Source organism: Vulpes lagopus, chromosome 4 (genome assembly GCF_018345385.1).
Source record: "Vulpes lagopus strain Blue_001 chromosome 4, ASM1834538v1, whole genome shotgun sequence".
Classification (NCBI taxonomy): Eukaryota; Metazoa; Chordata; class Mammalia; order Carnivora; family Canidae; genus Vulpes; species Vulpes lagopus.
The window spans coordinates 78483914-78504904 of NC_054827.1; positions in this window are offsets into that span (position 1 = coordinate 78483914).

The window sequence follows — 20991 nt, forward strand, 5'->3', positions numbered from 1 at the left end:
TTACCTGTATAAAAGAACATTCTATGATTCACCAGGAAACAGTAGAGACAGAATTTCCAGGTATTAGTGGGCTCCTCTGCCTTACAGAAATGTATGTTAGTGGGGGAAACAAATGATTATGGGAGATAGATTTGGTACCTCTGCTGATCCTTCACTAATAATCTGGTTCCTGATGGTATGGGCTCTCTGGAAGATAGTTATCTATTTCAGTGATCTTTCTTTAGATTTCTTGTTTTAAATTTAAAGTACAGTAATAATTTGAGGCACTTGAACTATGTGCTTCTGAGAGTATTACATAAAGAATTACCCACTAGAAATTTTACAAACAAATCAGTAGGGAACAACATAACAATGATGGCATTTCAAATAGTTAAGTAGAAAGTAAGCTAATTGCTCATCATACTAAAATTTAATTTTGAATATGAAATAAGTGTCACAGTAGTAACAATATCCAGGGCAGCAAATATTCTTTGAAATTAAAAAATTTTTATCACCCTTACTGACGAATTGCCTTCTATGTCTTGATCACAAAGTATGTTGATTTCCAGGAAATTAAAGAATAAAAAAAATAAAGACTAAAACAGATACAAATAAATCTAGGTTGGGATGCCTGAGTGGTTCAGTGGTTGAGCGTTTGCCTTTGCTTCAGGTCATGATCCCGGCTGGGGTCCTAGGATCGAGTCCCACATCAGGCTCCTTGCATGGAGCCTGCTTCTCCTGTCTCTGCTTCTCTCTGTGTCTCTCATGAATAAATAAATAAAATTTTAATCAATCAATCTAGGCTTGCTTGTCTTCTGCCACTTTATTGGAATAAAAATCCAAGCTACTTTTTTCACTTAGAGAGATAACTTCTTTATTCCTAATATATAAGTACTTACTCTTAGGGATACCAGTAATTTTGTTTCTTCTCTTTTTACTGAGGGCTAAGGGAAAAGTGCTTACCTCATTTCTTAATCTTTGTGGAAGTTTTCTCCTGCAGAAGGGTATGAATAATTTTTTTCAGTGTTAATAATCAGTATCTGTAGAGTTGAAGGGCCAGTAAAATAGCTGGTAGAGATAGCAATAATAGTGAATTTGCTTTAATAGAAGAAAGGTGGTGGTGGGTATTAGTCTTATTTATCGTTATAGTTCTATTTCATCCAATGCATTTCATGATGTAAGAAAATAATTGTTTTTGCTAAACTTGTCTAGTTTATTGTTGTTCTGGTGTCTTGGTAAGCTTTGATAGTTTAGGATTTGTCAGCTTAGATCTTTTCCTTCACCTTTGTTACGACAACAGAACCTACTCTCTAAAGAACCTATGTGCCTTTTATGGAAGACTTTCAGATTTAGTTAATGCACCCACATCAATTTGCCCACATTGATGGTTCTAGTCCCTGGAAGTAAATTTTCTTGGGGATTTACTAGTGATGTATTCTTAAAAGGAAAAAATTATTTACAGTGTTCTGAACACCATTGTGAAGAAAGCAAAATTTTTAAAATCATTTTAAATAAATTTAAATTATGTAATATATAAAGACATTATATAAAAGGCAAAAAAAATTTTAAGCCTCTATGTTATTGCTACCCCCCTCTGAATAATATCAATGTCAGATTTCAGATGAGAGGAGTACAAGTAGGGACGCCTGGGTTGCTCAGTGGTTGAGCAGCTGTCTTACGGCTTAGGCTGTGATCCTGGAGTCCTGGGATCAAGTCCCACATCGGGCTCCTTGCATGGAGCCTCTTCTCCTGTCTCTGCGTTTCTGTATCTCTCATGAATAAATACATCTTGAAAAAAAAAAAAAGATACAACTAGATGTTTTAATAGGCTAGATGAGCAATAGGTTGATCTGATACTGGAGAAGAAAAAAATCAGAAGGGTGAACACTTAGCTAAAGCAAGTACCACGCCTAGAGCCAAGGGAATGAAAGATAGAGGTTACCAGAAATTAGAAGCATGGAGAAAAGGTCCTTTAATGCAGGGACTTAGGGACATTTGAGGAGAGAGTACTGCTAGTACTGGTGGGGAATGATAAACTGGAGATGCACCAAGTGCTGCTACTGGAATGAATTTTTGCCCTGGGAAAGTTTGACAGGAACAATAAGCAGGAAATAGCAAAATTTCTCTTCTGCCTTTGTTTCACTCTTCTAGTCCTCCCATTTGTTGGGATGCTAACAAAAAGTCAGCAAAGGAGAAATGTAGTTTGTACAGTTCTAATCCCCATATTATGCAGTTGAGCATAGACTAGTGGTTTGGAGCTATGGAAAAAAAGATAGCTTAGTAACCAGCACAATTTGCCATATGTTACATCTTTGGAACCAGGTTATTGTTTCTACCTGTTTTTCCTTTGCACTTAGATGAAAGTATAGAAAGATTTTTTTTTTTTTTGCATGAATACTGTATGCTGTGCAGCTAAGTTTTATAAAGGAAATGTTTTTTTAAAAAATTAGGAGCATTAAGTGCTGCTGTGTACCAGGTATACACATAGGTATATACATATAATCTAATAACCTTCTGGGATGGATACTGTTGGATTAACGTTTTTCTACACGCAAGAAAATCAAAAGCTCAGAGAGTTTAAGTTACTTGTTCCAGGTAACATGAATTGGAATTGGAATTTAATCGTAAGCTTTCTGACTTATGAGCCTACTCATAACCACTTGATTATACTGTCTCCTTACAGTGACTTTTATATACTATCTCAAGGTGTAAAGGATAAGACCTTTAAAAGATAATATCTAGAATTCAGAAACTCAGCAGCAAAACCATTGATTACAGAAGCTCAGCAGCAAAAGCACTGATTAAACATCTGTGCTTAATCTAGCTTGGCGTTCATTGTATTATGTTATTCCATGTGAGTTAGTGTTTGTTGCCATACCTCTGGAAGCTAATAATCTTAGTCTATAGTTAGGGGGGCAACACATTGAAAAACTAGATGTTAGGGGAAAAATATATTAAATGGAAATAGAATATCAAGCACTTAATTATTGAGAAAGCACATGTTGAGTAGTGAAGACTCAAAAGACTCATTTTGAAAGTAAAATTTAGGAAAACATATTTTTTCAATTTACCCTTGTGGAGAAGATTTTTTTTTGGGGGGGGGGTAATTGCTTGAATGAAGAAAAAACTCTTAAATTCTTAGGAAATGGAAGGAAGCTTGGGTTTAGGAGTATGGTTGGTAAAAGGATGTATGGGAGGCATCAAGCTGGAAAGGAGGGTTTATGGATCTGAAGCTGATAGAAGGTAAAGCTCTTCTAGGTCTCAATGGAAGGCATTGGTCAAAGAAGGAGTCAGTAAAGGTTATTTTAGTAGTAGAAGGAAAACCATGTTCAGGATTTGGGTTGCAAGCAGGAATTTTTGGAAATATGGCAGTCATCTGGATGACAGTTTAGGTCTTGAGGATCTTGTTAATTAAGCAGCTTAGGTTCCCCCATATTCAGTTGAAATAGGTAATTTGTTTACGTTTGCTGATTCTGTATCCAGTCACCTGACGCCCTGTAGTTAAAGCATTCATTGAAAGCTTTATCCAAGATTGAAATATAGAACTGGTTAAATTTATATATATGAAATGAAATATAAAACTAGGGAAACTAGGGCAAACCCGGTGGCTCAGCGGTTTAGCGCCGCCTTCAGCCCGGGGCGTGATCCTGGAGTCCCAGGATGGAGTCCCACATCGGGCTCCCTGCAAGGAGCCTGCTTCTCCCTCTGCCTGTGTCTCTGCCTCTCTCTCTGTCTCTAATAAATAAATAAAATCTTAAAAAAAAAGAAAAGAGGGATCCCTGGGTGGCGCAGTGGTTTGGCGCTTGCCTTTGGCCCGGGGCACGATCCTGGAGACCCGGAATCGAATCCCACATCGGGCTCCCGGTGCATGGAGCCTGCTTCTCCCTCTGCCTGTGTCTCTGCCTCTCTCTCTCTCTCTGTGACTATCATAAATAAATAAAAATTAAAAAAAAAATTTAAAAAGAAAAGAAAACTAGGGAAACCAAATCTCTAGTTTACCTGAGATAATATATATATATATAATCTTTATATATATATAAAGATTTTATTTATTCATGAGAGACACACAGAGGCAGGGACCCAGGCTGAGGGAGAAGCAGGCTCCATGCAAGGAGCCCAACGTGAGACTCGATCCCGGGTCTCCAGGATCACGCCCCGGGCTGAAGGTGGCGCTAAACCACTGAGGCACCCGGGCTGCCTGATAATATATTTTTGTTAGAGTTACCTCTGTGAGGTGTACTCTAAATATTAAGTGAGCTATTAATAATATCTAATTACCTACAAAAATCCAAATTACCCTTTTCTTCAGAACTCTGGAAAACCTGTATGTCTTGTGCTAATCTGAGAATATGTAAGATTTTTTTGTTATATGATAATTTTAGGAAGATTACTGACATTTTATAGAATCAAAGATCAGCAGGGTTACTTCCATTTTATACTTAATTAAAAATATTTTAAAGTGGGTTTTTATTCTATAATGAAAGAAATAAGGATACTTAATGGAATCCCTGGAGTCCGACATTTCTACTTTTAATATGCTTGTAACATTTGTCCAACACACCACTGTGTTCTCTGAAAAGAGCGATCATTTTCACTGTATGGCATTACGATAGACTCTATATCCCCGAGGTCTTCCAAAAGGTCCGTGTAAACCTGACAGCTAGGAAACGTGTACTGTTGTAGAACATAAATTCTGCTGACTTACTGATGCAGGCCTACCCCTGATCGATGGCTCTTTAGAGTAAAAATCACTCAACATACATCAGCTAAATGCTAAGTGATAAAAATATTTCCAAATCATATTCCCTATCATTGAGGACCTCCTTAAATTTAACAGCAGGTTAAAGATTTGGGGTTGGCCTACTGAGGAGCAATCTTTCATTAGAAAATACGCATTTGCTTGTCTTGAAAGTTCATGCATTTAAAGTCCCTGCCAAGCAGGTAGACTTAACCATACTTTAAGCAAGATCTACATTTTCCTTTTTTCATTTTCCATTAAAATAAAGTGTTCAATTAAACCTGAAATAGCTGGCCCTAAACTAGACTTTCCAGGGGACCTTTTCTATACCAGTCTTGCCGGGAGATAATTGTTGTTAATCTAAGTCCTAAGGGATGGTGGGACATTATTCAACACTGGCAATAAAAACAACTCCCTTAAAGGGGGGAAAAAAAGCAAAATTTGAGTTCTAAAATCTTTCTTTATGAAGGAAAACTTCAAATCTAACAGGTTGGTTTCACTGCTATTGCATAGATTAAAATATAAAACCGGAAAATTAGAAATTAGAAAATTTCGTATCCAGTTGGTTTTGGAAAAATAGATTATGAAAATGTTTTTTGAATTGCAAAATTAAAAAATTGTTATAATTATACTTATCCTGTAGTTGGGATTATTGGACTATGGGCCAAGGTGGTATATATAGTTCTGTGATCTTAACCTGGAAATTCTGGAATTTGCAAGGCCTCTTGGGAACTCTCGAGTGTACCCAGACCCAAGTAGCTAGGATATGCTTGGGAGTAAATTCTAAACTCACATTAGTTTCTGGAGTATTCATAACCAGATAAGCAAGCCAAGTGTTAAGTCTTTTTGAAGGAAATATATGCCTGAGGTATCTCAAAGTAGAGAATTCTATAAACCTATAAATCATATACCGTTAACATTTCATTGAAATAATACTGTTAACTAATTCCATTTGGTCAAAATAAGCTTAAAAATCATAATTTCTACTAAGCTATTATGGTCACAGACATTTTAAAATTTATCTTAAACTAATCTTGATTTTTATCAGCTATTAGGGTCTTCACTTCTAAAAATTAATTCATGTTAAAAAAAAAAGAGGCAGATCTTTACTGAAAGTTCTTTGTTTCTATTTTATAAAATTTTTTTTCGTCTTTTTCCATAGAAGGATCTATAGCAAATTTCCTTAGATAAATACAATAAGATTATTAAGTTGGAAACAATAGATCACAAACCACATAGAAGGAAGAAGAGATAAATTGAAGTCAACTTCAGTTATTTGGAGGTACATTTGAACCCTGAGATTACCTGTGGCTAATTCACACCAGAGACTTTGGACAAGACATGTTTCCATCACAGATTGCTGCCTTTTTACCATGTTTGTTCTCCCCTTCTTCCCTTGTCTCCCTGGGATTAGAGAAGTGCTAAATTAACTGAGAAGTATCTCTCATTAAAGTGGGGACAGAACCTATAGCAACCCCTCCTCATTCTTCAGCACTCCCCTCCCCTCCCCCAGGTCCCAGCACCGTAGGAAAGGGAAAATGCCAAATGTCTTAGAGTTGTTAATCTAGTTAAAATTCCTACATAGTCAAGAAACTGGATCCAGGAATCCAGACCAAGGTTAAAGATGAGTGAGGACGGAAAGATAAAAGAGAGCGTGATTTAGAATATGACTTAGAGTATCCATGTAGAAGTTTCTGAAGTGCTAGTTAATTCACATACTCTTTATTTGCCTAATGACATACTCCATATTCTATTTTCTAAAGAAAACCTAGAAACATGAAATTAAAGGAAACTATGATTGTTATATTGTGTGATGTATCCTAAAGTGTGGTTTAGGATTTTAGTGAATAAGCATCGAGGAATATACTATATCAGTAGCTGCTCAGTGGTTCCTAGGCCTCAAGGAAGCCAGAAATTTAGGAGTGCTGTGAGAGAACCAGGCAGGAGTTAAAATAATGAGTAGCAGAGAGAGACTGATGGCAAAGGACTGCTGAGTAGTTATCAGTTTGTGTGTTCAAGTGATTTATAGGCTTATAATCTGATCTTGGATGTTCTGGAGTATCCAGGATATCTAGCATGTGGGGAACAGCTAAAGAAAGACAGTATCCTCTAAATTTCTATTTTTGCCCTGGTACTGATGCTGCTTGACCTCAGTTTTCAAAAGGGCACAGAATGAAATCTGAGTTCTATACTGTTCTAAGGTGATTGTGGGTTAGTATCTACTGATGGAATTGATTGGGAATAGTTGGTTCTAGTTTCATTTTGAGACCTGTTTCATCCCTGCATCTGATGGTGCTTTAGAGCCTAAGGACCCATTTGCCTTGAATGCATTAATAGATACAGACCGATACAAGGAATCATTAGCTAGATTCACATAATCTACAAATCTTAATTTTTTTCTAAAGATTCATTTTAGAGAGAGCAAGAGAGTGTAAGTGGCAAGGAGAGAGAGAGAATCCCATGCAGAGGATGGGATTAGGGGTAGGGGTACGTAGGTAGGGGTGGGTAGTCAATCTGAGCCAAAACCAAGAGTCAGACCCTTAACTGACTGAGCCACCTAGGTGCCCCTCTATGAATCTAATTTTTGAAGCCATTATTGTGTTGCATATTCAATTTTGTTAATCTAGTAACTAAATCTTTGTTTTGGGGTGTTCTTTTTCGGGGAAGGGGTTTTGATTCTGGTAATTATGAATTTAATTCTGGTAATTATCTACAGATTTACATGTGGAACAGATAACAGTCAAACCACAGGCCTTCTAACCTCCATCTTTAATCAGCCAATTCTTCTCTTAAACCTTTCCTTATGCATTTTTTTCAAGAAAGAATGTACTTAATCCGTCCAAATTAGAGTAGTGGTTTGGAGAGAAAAATAGGACAAAATATATTTTCAGCCTCCACCAGGGGGACCTATTGCTGCAACTAAAAAAATAAATCTGAGGAAGAACATGCATTTCACATGTCAGTTACATGACAATAATTTTCATTTTTTTAGAAGTATACATACATTTGAAAAAATGTTATATTTCACATAGTGGTATTTCACATCTTATAATTTTTATTTTTAATTATATATTAAGATATAAAAATCGAGATATAAGTTATGAGGGTTTTTTGTTAACCTTTTTTTAGAATGACTAAAAATGAAAATATAAATTCAGTCTTTATCTGAGAATAATTTATTCAAAATATCTATAGGATAAACCTACATAAAAGCAGAGAAACTCTTTTCACAAAACACGTTTCTAAATTTTGCCAATTCAGTTTATTTTATTACCAACTACTTGCTTTTGTCTAGGGCTTAAAGGCTTACATTTTTTATGAAATGTTTTCATTCATATAGTATATGAATACTATAATGTTCATAATCACAAAATGGATAAGTTTTATAGTCACAAAATTGGGAAACCTGTATTTTTGCTTCACTTCTAGTTGTGAGGACATTCTATTTTGTGCTTTCTGATTATATATGTTTTCTTAGCATCAGTTACTATCTTATTTATTCATACTAATATCTCAATATTTCCTAATATTTTTTATTGTTCAAGTAATTCCACTTCTATATTCTGGCTGTTTTTACCTGACTCATATTACTACCTTCTTTTTAATTTTATTGATTAGAAGTAATTTACAGTAATAATTCTCAGTGGTGAGTAGAGTTCACAGATTCTGTGGGGGAGATAATACTATTCCCATTTTTCAGATCAGGAAATCAAGGCCAAGAGTGATTACATTACTTGAGTAATATCTTATACTCTGCCCCAATATTTTTGCCACAATAACATAGCTTATTTTAACCATCCCATATATGGACTAACCATTGTTCTAAGCATCTTTCCTCAACCTAGACTAGTGAGCTCCTAATTTGAGCTAGTGTGCCTTCTAGTCAGACATGCTTTTCTATAAGAGAAATACCTTGCTCTAGATAACCCTTCAAATAATTTCCATTGTCCTTAGTAAATATCAACACATGGTTTTTTAGATATAGTAAGAGATGTTTTTTGTAGATACTATAATAATACACTTGGCTCCAAAAGTTGTAATAATGCCTTTGAATTTCTGCTTACACACACACACACACACACACACACACACCATTTTTCTCTCCAAAGAAAAGTGTTAACTCTCCATTATGAAGAAAGGAATATGGCTTAAGCAAAATGAAATGAAAGTGTGTCCTAGACATATGAAAAGTTTTACTTACACTAAGAGAAATGCATGGTAAAGTGCGCTGAGATACAATTTCATCAACTCTGTTAAATGCTGGGATTTGGGGCAAGTAGATAAACCAGACATTTCTCCACTGTTGAGATTAAAAATTGGTACAACTACCATGGAGGGCAGTTGATAACATCTATCAACACTATAAATGCTAGACAACACTTGGCTCAGCAACTTCTTCTTTGAACTTTAGCCTATGGATATACTTGTACACATGTAAAATTATATTTAAGATTATTCATAGGTTTATTATAACAAAAATTGGAAGCAAATGTCCTTTGGTTGGAGGTTGATTAAATAGAATACTATACAGCTGTTAAGAAGAACAAGCAAGCTTTATACCGATATGCAAAGAGCTTCAAGCAATGTTAAATGAAAACTGCAAGGTACCAAATAGTCTTAAGTTACATATTGCATAAAAAGGGCTTATATACATAAGCTCTTGAAGGATACACAAAGGATTAAAAAAGTGATCACCTGCTTGGAATTGGAAGCAAAAGGGGAACTGGATAGCTGAGGAACAGGTAGACATATTTTCTTTAGAACCATGAGAATATTTTACCTATTTTTAAAAGTGAGAAAGAGAATATATAAGCCAGAGCTTAAGAAGACACACTTTTGCTCCCTAAGATGACAGTAAAGGGATTTAAAAAAAAAAAAAACATGGCCTACACTTGAAAGGACAAGGAACCAAAGAGGAAGAAAGAGCAAAGTTTTGGAAGCTGGAAAGCAGGTGAATGAATGGTACTGACTCAGCAGACCTAAAAAGCCAAATTCTTTGCTGATGGAAATGCTGAGAAGCTTTCACACTGTAGATTGTCCAAGAGGTTCAGGAATTGGCTTTCCCAGGTATCTCTGGAATTGAGATTGAAGGTGGGGCTATAAATAGGATTGCTTGGCAGCTTCTTTAAGAAGCAGTTAAGTCCCCAGTTGCACGACCAGGCAAATTCTCTTCTCCATTCTTCAGGTTTAGCTTCTGGAGTGGGGGGGAACAACACAACAAAAAAAAATAAACAAAACTCGCCACAAAACGCTCTGGATTGAAATGTACCGGGAAAGAGGGGAAAGGGACAGTAACTTGATGAAAACGAAGTGATTAATTGAGCATTTGTATACCAAATAACAAGACCCTCTCCCTTGCCTCTCTTTTCTGACTTGGTGTGCAGATTAACAATCCAATCTCCACTGAAGATGCTTCATTATGAAATCTGAGCAGTCACGAGAAAAGACATCTGGAGAATCCAATGAAATGACCAGCCAAAACACCCTACAGTAAATCTCATGGTTGATGAGTGCTAGCATGAACTAGGAGCTTTTAAACAACCTTTTAGTACCTCCACTTTTAAATATGAAAAAACAAGGTTACTAAGTAACCAAGGAGAGTTTTTAATCATAAAAGATAAAGAGTATAGTAGATGTTGTGTTGCATTGCTCATTTCTGCCCTTCAAGGACTGAGGCATTCTTTCCTCCAGCTGCTGTTATGTTGAGTTGAGGGCTCACAGCTGAGTGACTGTAGAGTGTCCCTTTATCCTGGGCTTCCATCTCTTCCCCAGAGCAGACCATATCCTGTCTGGTTGAGATACAGGATTTGAGTTGTGGGCACAAAGATATGTTTCCTTTGCCTCAGGAACACCTCTGAAAGGTCATCCCAAGTCCAGAGTTTCCTATGGGATCGGCTGTTGCAAATGCATCACAGTTTAGTTTCTTAGTCACTTAAAGGTACTGCTCTTGAAGGCACTCCCCAGTTAACTATCCGCCTTTAAATCTCAGTCTCAGGAAACCCTGCTCACAACAGAATTCAAAACAAATAAATAGAAAAAAGTGGAGGGAAAAAGATTAATAACTGCAGGTAGATAAGATATTAAACCCATTAGATTAAAAAGAAAGCAAGACACCATAGAAGAAATCTGAAAAGAATATAAAAAAGCTTCTGGGAATTAAAGAAAATATATGATGGCAGACGTGAAAAGAATTGAGTACATAAGCTGGAAGATAAAGTTGAGAAAAATCTCAAAGTGGAAGAAAAAGACAAAGAGGAAAGAAAAGATGTTTTGAAGGTCATTCTAATTATCTGGCATCTGAATAAAAGTTTCAGAAGGAGAGAACAGAAGTGGGTGTCATGGGAAGGATAATGGGAAAGCAATCATCAGTAAAATAATCCAATAACGTTTCACAGAACTTAAGAACTCGTTTCAAGGTTGAGTGCTTGGCCCAATTATGTATATAGGACACCTCATAGCAAAATTTCAGAATACTGAGGAGCAAAAAGAAGATTCTATAAACTTCCAGAGAGAATAGGTAGGCCACATGAAAAGTATTATAAATCAGGATGACTTCTTACCACAGTGGAAACTTGAAGACTGGAGATCAATAGGTTTAAAATGGTGAAGAAAAATGACTTCCTGGGTAATACTTTATACCTAGCTAAACTATTAATGAAGTGTGAAGTGGAATAAAAACATTTGCAGACCTAAAAGTTCTCAAAATATTTACCTCTTCACTTGTCTTTTCTGGAAGCTCCTGGAAGATATACTTCCCTAAAAGGAGGGAGTATAAATAATAAACATAAAAATCTGATGTCCATGAAAGAACCAGCAACACAGAAGCAAAACAGAGTCTCTGATGTGGGTTTAAGGGCAATACCAAGATGCTAGCTGTGCTCTAGGCTTGGAGAGTGGCCAGTTCAGATTGCAGCAGGTAAGAAGAGTCTGGCAGAAATTATTCAAGAAGATGAAATTACTAGAATACCTAATATGAATAAAAAATTGAAGAGATTTGACACTTTTCAGAGAATTGGGGTTTAAATAAGCAAAAGTAAAAACAAGACCATTATTAATTCCAGGGAAATGAAAATCTATGCAAGAAAAAAAGTAGTAATAATGTTCTTTATTGCTGGACTCCAAAAAAACACATCATAAAGTGCAGACATTGAATATTGATCTAACCAAAATTTATGAAATAATATTGGGAGGATGAGGGAAATGTGTGTTGTATATATGTGTATATATGCTCATACATGCATATATGGTGGAGTTAGAGAAAATAAATGTTTATCTTCTATAGGTAGAACCAGTAATGTAAGAATGGAGCATACTTTAGTATTAAGAGCATAAACTGAGTCCAGACTACCTAGGTTTGAATCATAGCTCTGCTACTTTCCAGAAGTATGATCTTGGGCAAATTACTGTGCATCAGTATTTATATGTAAGAGAAAGATCATAATAACAATATGTATCACATAGGGTTATTATGAGGATAATATAAATGTGAGCTTAGAACATCAACATACTTTATATAGTAGCTACTATATAAATATTTTCATTTTATGTTATCTGTTATGGACTGAACTGTGTGCCCCCATAAATTCATATGTTGAAGCCCTAAGCTCCAGTACTTTACATTGTGACTGTAGGTGAAGATTCAGGCACATGCCTTTAAAGAGGTAATTATGTCAAAATGAGACTCTTAGGGTGGGCCCCAATCTAATCTGACCGGTGTCTTTATAAAAAGAAGAGATTGGAGATCCCTGGGTGGCTCAGCGGTTTAGCACCTGCCTTCAGTCCAGGGCGTGATCCTGGAGTCCCAGGATCAAGTCCCACATCAGGCTTCCTGCATGGAGCCTGTTTCTCCCTCTGCCTGTGTGTCTGCCTCTCTCTATGCATCTCTCATGAATAGATAAATAAAACCTTTAGAAAAAAAAAAAAGAAGAAGAAGAAGAGATTAAGACATACAGTGACATACACAAAGGCTGCATGGGCACAGAAAAAAAGACCATGTGTGGACACAGCATTTCCTTCTCACAGATGGCACAGAGAAGGTGGATGTCTGCAAGCCAAGGAGAAATGCCTTAGGAGAAACCAAACACGCTGACACTTTGATTTTGGATCTTCTAGCCTCTAAAACTGTGAGAAAATAAATGAGTTACGTAAGCCACCCAGGCTATGATACTTTGTTATATCAGTCTTAGAAAACAAATAGATTATCATTATTGAAAGATTGGATTGAATACCATAAGATTCAATTTAAAGAGCTAAGAGTGTTTGCCTCTGGGAAGCAGGATATGACAGTAGGGAAGAGAGATTTTTGCCTTGTTGTTTTTTTAAGTGAAATCTTTGTAGAACTCATCAATTCCTTAAACTATGTATATTTATAACTTTGGTAAAAGTACAGACCAAAAAATGAAGGGCAGTGTCTGAAAAAATCAGAGTTACCTCCCGCCTTTTTTCATCTGAGTGATTAAGAACTCTCTGGAGTTCTCTTTCAAGCACTGTGGACATCTGGGGTTCTATCAAAGATGCCATCAAAGGGGGATTAATGGCACTTTGGGCACTCTTTATTAATGCCGGCTAAATTTAGTCCAGCCTCAGTACTGTCCAAATAGCTGATTAGGACTCATTGCTCCTGGGTAGGAACCCGATTTCACCAATAACTCTTTTGTAGTTGAGCCTCTTCAAAGTGAATTGTGAAGTGATACTACATAGTTCTTACAGCACTTGGTAAGAGATGTTATATATTTGTTATGGGAATAATATTTTTATATTGTATTTCCATATAGTTTCCTTTATCTGGCCTCTGTTTTGTCTCCCTGTGGCCCTTCTGACATGGAAGATATAATCAATTAGTAATAGAAAGCCAACTAGAAATGTTTAACCATGAGGAAATATTCTCACACATAAAAAGAAATCTTGAGATGGTTGATTAGTGGGTAGGGTGTCTAGTTCAATGGCTCAATGACATTATTAAGGACCAGAGTTTCCTATCCTTATTCTGAGCTGCAATTTGTATTATGTTGACTACTCTCTTCTTAAGTACAAGATAACTGACTTCACCAGTTCCAGATCTCATGCCTCAGAAACATCCAAAGGCTGTATAGGAAAAGACATCCATATTCATATCCCTCTTTAAGAAAGGAACACTTTCCCAGAAACCCCCAGCATAATTCTCATTACATCTCAGTGACCATATTGCATAGCATGTCATTCCTAAACTAAGTAAGCCAGAGTAATGGAATTACCGGGGTTCCCTTAATCCAAATAATACTCAAGATGGAGAGAAGCTCAGGTTCCCCTGAAACACACCTCTGACCCATACTTGAATAAAGTCAGGATTATTTTACCAAGGAAGAAGAGAGGAGAAGGTCAATGTCATGGAATAGGGAAGATATGTATACTTTAGCATAGTTCTGTTGTGATAAGAAGAGGAAGTAGAAAATTCTTTCATTGGGAAGGGGAGAGAGAGAAAGGTTCTGGTTCCCTACATTGAGGTTTAAATTTAGGGAGGGTTACTGTGGAAATTAGGGTGATAGAAACACCCAAAGTCCTGGTGAAGGGACCCTTAATTCTACTTTTTCAAGATAGCCTAGGAAATCTTAAGTTTTTGGGATGCCTGAGTGGCTCTCAGTGGTTGAGCGTCTGCCTTTGGCTCAGGGTGTGATCCTAGGGTTCTGGGATCGAGTGCCGCATCAGGTTCCCCACAGGGAGCCTGCTTCTCCCTCTGCTTATGTCCCTGCCCCTCTTTGTGTGATGCCCCTCTCATGAATAAATAAATGAAATCTTTATGCCCCTCTCATGAATAAATAAATGAAATCTTAAAAAAAAAAAAGAAATTGTAAGTTTTTTAGGGAATCCTGAAATTGAGATGAAGCCACAGCCAATGGGTCACTCATTGTGTAAGAGATTAGATGGGTGAAGAATGAGGCTAGGTGAAGGATCTGATATTATGTGCAAATTCCATATAATCTGAAGTTTTTGCAGAAGGTGGATTTTATGCCTAAAGACTTTGGTTAAGGCCAAAGTCTTTCGGGAAGGCATCCAAAAGGATTGACAAAACCTGCAGCACTACAGGGGAGCTCCCTTAAACTAGAGCCTGAGAATATGAAAGCTTCACCTGCCTTTACTCTTCTCAGGAAGATGAAGGGGAAAGAAGATGACTGAAGGAAGGTGAAAAACAATCCTGACAAGGACTTTGAACTTTGCATTAACTGAATATTCACAGCTCAAGATGAAGATAGACAGAATTACATTTAAGTGGCAAGTTGCTCTTGCCCAAAGGAATATGGCTCCAGAATAGGAGGTCAGTTATGAAGAATTATTATTTATCCTCAGCTCAAATGATATGAATTTTGGCTTTGCTATATTTTACTTTTTTTGGATTGTCTTCCTTTTTTCACCTTTTGGTGAAAAATTGTCGGGAAAGTGGAATATGAAATAAAAAATGTGAAGATCCTCTTGAGAAAGGGCTAATGATATGGTTACATGAACATTAATTAGGATTGCATAAAAATGATGTAAAATTAGCTGGTCACTTTAAGAAGTTAATGTGGTTAATAAAATAAACCAAATATGATGTCCTTTAACTAGTTTTTTTTAATGCACGCATTAAAATGTTTTTTTATTATGTTATGATAACCATGATTCAGTACAGAAACAAGCAACCAGGTTACATATATTTATTTTGTTTGATTATGTTTTCTTTTTACTACATATGTTGAACCAGGTGGAAAACAACAGAAAATTTTCATTTTTAAAAATAAATATAACCTGGTCAGGAATTGAATTTACATTCTAATTGCATAATAATAAATCAGGAATGTTTATGGTCTCATCTAGCACTCAGTTTAAACTCAACACATGTACAACAATAGTAAGAGATTTTTTTGGCCAGGATGTTGTAATAGCTACTCAAAATACATGAATAAATTTTAATATTCAGTTGAGAAATAACAGACATATAGAGTGTATTGAGGCACATGTATCATTTGAACAAGCGCCAGAGTTATGTAGCTAAAGATTAAAGTGTGATTTAGAGATATATTTCATGCCGTATGCACGTGCATCGCCTCCATTAGCATTAATAGAATTTATATGCACACAGAGGAGAGAACTGAAATTTGTTGAAAGGCAAAGGAGGAATGATTTTTAACTTTGCCTGTAATTCTAGAAGCATGGGACTATATTATTAAAAGCTCTCTGAAAGGCCTTAATTTAGGAACTGAGATAGAGAAGCTCGATAACAAACTACTACATGTATACTTCGTTTGTATTATTAGAGAAAGTGAGCCAGGCAGGCTAAAGATTTTGTTAAAGACTGTTCTGGGATCACAGTACTGTGTGGGAAGCAATATATGCATTTTGGATATGGATTAATTTGAAGAAAATGAACAATTTTTAATCTAAGACAAAATGTAATTGGTGTTTTTGTAGCCATTAACAAGCGCATGTGCACACACACACACACACACACACACACCAGTTGCTTTTATTACTTATGTTCACCTATAAGCACCTGTTCCCTACCCAGGCTTTAGGAAAATATAAATATTTTCAACCTATTGAGTATATATTTTTTTCTTGCTGTAAAGTTACCAAAAATTATTGAATCCTAAAGTCCCAGGGAAATTTTGAGTGGAATTGGAGGGAAAGGTAAATTTGTATACTTCTCCCATCTACTACTTACCTGGAAATGACTCTCATTAAACATACCCATTCCTTTACTAAGTATTAGGAAGAAATAAATTAGTTAAATAATCAGACCAAGATGGTGACAAGTGATAGACTTAACTTTCTGTGGGAATAATTGTACTTGAAAGTACAGTTTATTTTGGAAAGCCCCTTGGTAAGATATTCATTCATTCATTTGGCATATTCTTAGTGAATGTCTACTACGTGCCAGTCACTTCTCTGGCTCTGCTGACCCAGCAGCAAATAAGATAGTTCCTGACCTCATGGATTTTACAAGTTAGCAATATGCTTTAAGGACTTGAAATTTTTCTGCAGTTTTTGATTGTTAATATATTTGTGGTAATCCAATCTGATAAATAGAGATTTGCACAAATATTCATGCAGATGAATTCCCATTGCATCATTATTAAATACTTAGATACTTTTGCATATGTTTTAAAATTCTCCATAATAAGAAGTGGATATTTCCAGCTAGTATAAAGGAGTACTTTTAATTGTCTTAATTTTTTTCTGTCTTTTTAAAAATTTCTGAGCATACATTGCTTTTTAAATTATAGAGTTTTTTAAGTCCCCTGTACTCTAAAGATGTCAAACTGATGAACTTCGGAGATAGGAGATGTTTGTAAAAAAGCAACTCCTCACTCTTTCCCTTACTTACACAAATTGTCTTCCCCTGATTTTTGAAAGATTGCTACCGCCTGTGCTAAAATCCTAGAATCCCATAGTGGATTCTGTGTCATAAGAAGGTAGCTCAGAAATGCTTGAGGTGCTGGGTATGAGTAGAAATACTTGGGCCAGAATTGAACTTTAAGTGAGAGGAAACTGTATGAATCTGAGGGTTTTCCTGCTTCATACTAAGAAATGTGAATTGTCAGGTGCTCAAATGCAAAATATGTCGTAATGTATTCACAAGTATTCCAATCTACTTCCAGGCAATAGAAGGATTGAAAGTCTCAGCCCCTGTGAAGTTAGGTGGACTATGTCACATGTTTTGGCTAATGAAATCTGAGCAGAAGTGCTACGTGTCAACCAGAGGTGGGAAGGGTAAGGGCCTGTCTGCTGTCTATGCTGTTCCCTTGCTGTGATGATCATGAAACTCTGTGTTAAGATGGAGTTTCTACAGCCTGGGTTTTTTAGTGACTTAGTGATAGGATTGAAATCTCCTGTGTTCCCCCTTTCATCTTTAGTGTGGGAAGAATTAAACAGGTTGTGTTAAGTTACTAAAACAACATTTTAGAAGTTAATTCTCATATCATAGTGCAGTCCCATTGAACTAATGAGAAAGGTAAACAAAAATTATTATATTTAGATATCTTAACACAGATTTCCATCCACAGATCACTCACTGAATATTTTGTCTTTCAAACGAATTGTTTGATTTTTTTAAAAAAACCCAAATGGTTATCATACTCTAATGAATCAGGAAGAGTTGAAATCTCAGACATTGAGTCATTTATACTTTCAATATCCACCCCTTCTAGGGCAAAGAATGTCTCTAGGTTTTAACTTTAGCTTTCTCTGTGGGTCATATCAGTCACAGGCAGTTCATAAGATTGTGGGAATTGTTCTGGCATGGCTGTAAGTAATAAAAATATTGATCTCTAACCCCCACCCTCATTCCTGACGCACAGCTCTTGAAACCCCTGTAAATAGGGGTGCTGGGAGAATCTTTTTGTCCTAACATTTATCTTTAGCCCTAGTTTCTGACACAGAGACATTTGTAACCTCCTGAGCAATAGGAATGGTCAACACAGAACTCCTAAAGTCCTTGGAATTTCCTGGGTCATAGGAATGCCTTGTTCTAATAAGTTGACTCCAGGTAGGCTCCTGGGTGGAGGCTGGTCACCAAAAAGACCAAGTCATGATTAAAAGTTTGAGACTTTCAGCCCTACCCTTCATTCTTTGGAGATAGGAGAAAGGCTGGAAATAGGTAATATTCCATCATACCTATGTGATGAGGCCTCTATAACAACCCCTATAGTAGAGGGTTCATGGAGATTCTAGATTGGTGAACACATTTCTGCTGGAAGGTGGTATGTCTTCATGGAGATTGAATCTCCTGTGCTTGAGACCTTCCTAGATCTTATCCTATGTATCTCTTTATCTGACTGTTCATCTGTATCCTTTTATCGTATCCTTTATTATATTTGTAGACCTATATGTTTCTCTGAATTCTCTGAGCTATTCTAGCAAATGATTGAATCTGAGGAGAGGGGTCATGGGAACCTCTACTTTGTAGCTAAGTTGGACTGAAGTTGTGGGCAACCTGGAAACCTACTACTTAAAATTGGCATCTAAAATTGGGGGCAGTATTGTAGGACTGACCACTTAACCTGCAGGGTCTGCACTAATTCTAGTTAGTGTCAGAATTGAATTGAATTGTAGGACACCCAGCTGGGGTCACAGAAAACTGCTTGATGTGAGGGAAAAAAAAACAAAACAAAAAAACTCCACACATCTCGTGTCAGAAGTATTGTGAGTGTGATAGCAGTGTGAGAGTAAAGGAGAAGCGCACAGAAGTGAGTTTTTCCTTACAAAGGGCCCATTACCTATAATCATATCTGCCCATAGAGGGTCAGAGAGCAGTGTGTGAGTTCTTTTGTGGCTCAGCCACAAAAGCCATCTACAAAAATAGAGCCATTGCTTTAGATGTGGGTAAAGGATCTTTGAAACCTTGACCTTGGAGAATGGAGAATGCTAGGCAAATGTATTTTTATTTGTTTATTTATTTTTATTTATGTTAAGCTAGAAGTATCTAAGTATAATTCTGTGACTCACAGTTTACCTACTACTTTGTAATCATATTGTTTTATTTCAGGTAAGTTGTGAGCAAACTGAAGGGCCTTTCTTTGTTAAATCTGCAAAGTATCCGTTATAAACAAGAGGCATGCTATTATAAAATAGATAATTTTGAAGCACTTTTCTAAGATCATACACACTTTGTTTGGTGTATATGTTTTATTGTTTTTTTCTGCAGATTGATTTTATTTTTCATCTAAATAGTCACCCCCAAAGTTCCCAAATTTATATAGACTCAGTTTTTACCCCCAGCAGAGACAAATTAGAATGGTTTAATCCTAAATACAACTTCCTAGAAAGAGAATCTGATTGGATAAGCTTTAGTGTAGTATCCAAATCTGGCCCAATTAATCATGGCCTACGGCAATGGGTTACTGACTAATACACTGGTTCCATGACTCATCTCTGGGTGGGGAAGACATACTTGCTCTCAGAAGGAGGCTGACAACCTATAACGTGTAGGCTGCAGATAGAAGTTGAAATACAGTATAGTTGGAAATCATTGCCCTAGTGTATTATTAGTACAATTAGATTAGTAGTATACCCTCAAAGGATTTAACTATTACAATCATTTCATAAAATTATTCCTTTGAGCTGTTATAGCTATTAAAATATTTTTATATGGTTTTTATTTAAATTAATAATATAAAGAGAAAACGTGATTTGGGGCATGTCATTTTCACAACCAAATCGTACTTTATAATAAAAAAATTACTTTGTATACAATCATAATATCAATGACTATATAATAACATATGGAGATGAGAATGGGTTTTGAGTAAAGTTTATAGAAATTATATGAAATAGTGATTTAAATGATTTAACTATCACTAGAAAAGATGCTTTATAAATCAAACAATATATTTCAAATTTCAAACTCAAGTAAGTAAAGAAATTGTTAAAGATTTACATTTGGGCAGTGTTTTCTGAAGTATTAGCTTTATAAGCTGCTCTTCCAAAAGGTCCTCTGCTGTATGTAAGAGACTTGCTCACTACATTCACCTCTTGGAAACTCACATTTCACATTAGAATTTCAAAAGCTGTGATAAGTCCAGTAGGAATGAAAGTTGTTTAACTTTGTAACCCAAAATTATTTGAATATAACTTTCTTTTTCATTTAACTATATAAAAATGCTATAGAATTAGTGTTCTGAACTCAGCAAGTTATCTTATTTTGAGGGCTTCTTATCACTACCTGTTAGTTTTTATATATTCCTATAGGCAGCTGGAGTTACTATATTCTAATAATACATGTTTTAGAAAAGAATGATAATAACAATGCTAGGCAAATGTTGCCATTTGCCAGGCTCCTCAAATCCTCTTTTGGTATTCAAACAGCCCCTAATAAGGATCCACTGGGGGATCATATTGTTGATGACTGACAATTGATGGATTATCAGTTTGTGTTGGACAACTCCACAAACCACCTAAGTGAGCATATGTGATGAAGTTAGTTTTAGTCATTTTAATCTATACTTTTATATACTACTTAGACATTTTAATCTATACTTTTATATACTCTCACCTCCGTGGATACCATAACAGCAGATGTTCTTAGCTGAAGTCACTTTGAAAGAATTCAAATGATGATAAAAGAAAAAAAGATAAGACTTCACTTTACTCTTTACCAAGCAAGGTATATATTTAGTCATTTGTATATTTATCCAACTAATATTTATTGAACATTTGCTGTGTGCTGGGCACAATGTGGAAATAGGCAGTCCTACCCTTTCAGAATTGACATTTTGTCATGACAAAGAGGCTTGTTTACAATCTGATGCTAAAATATTATACTA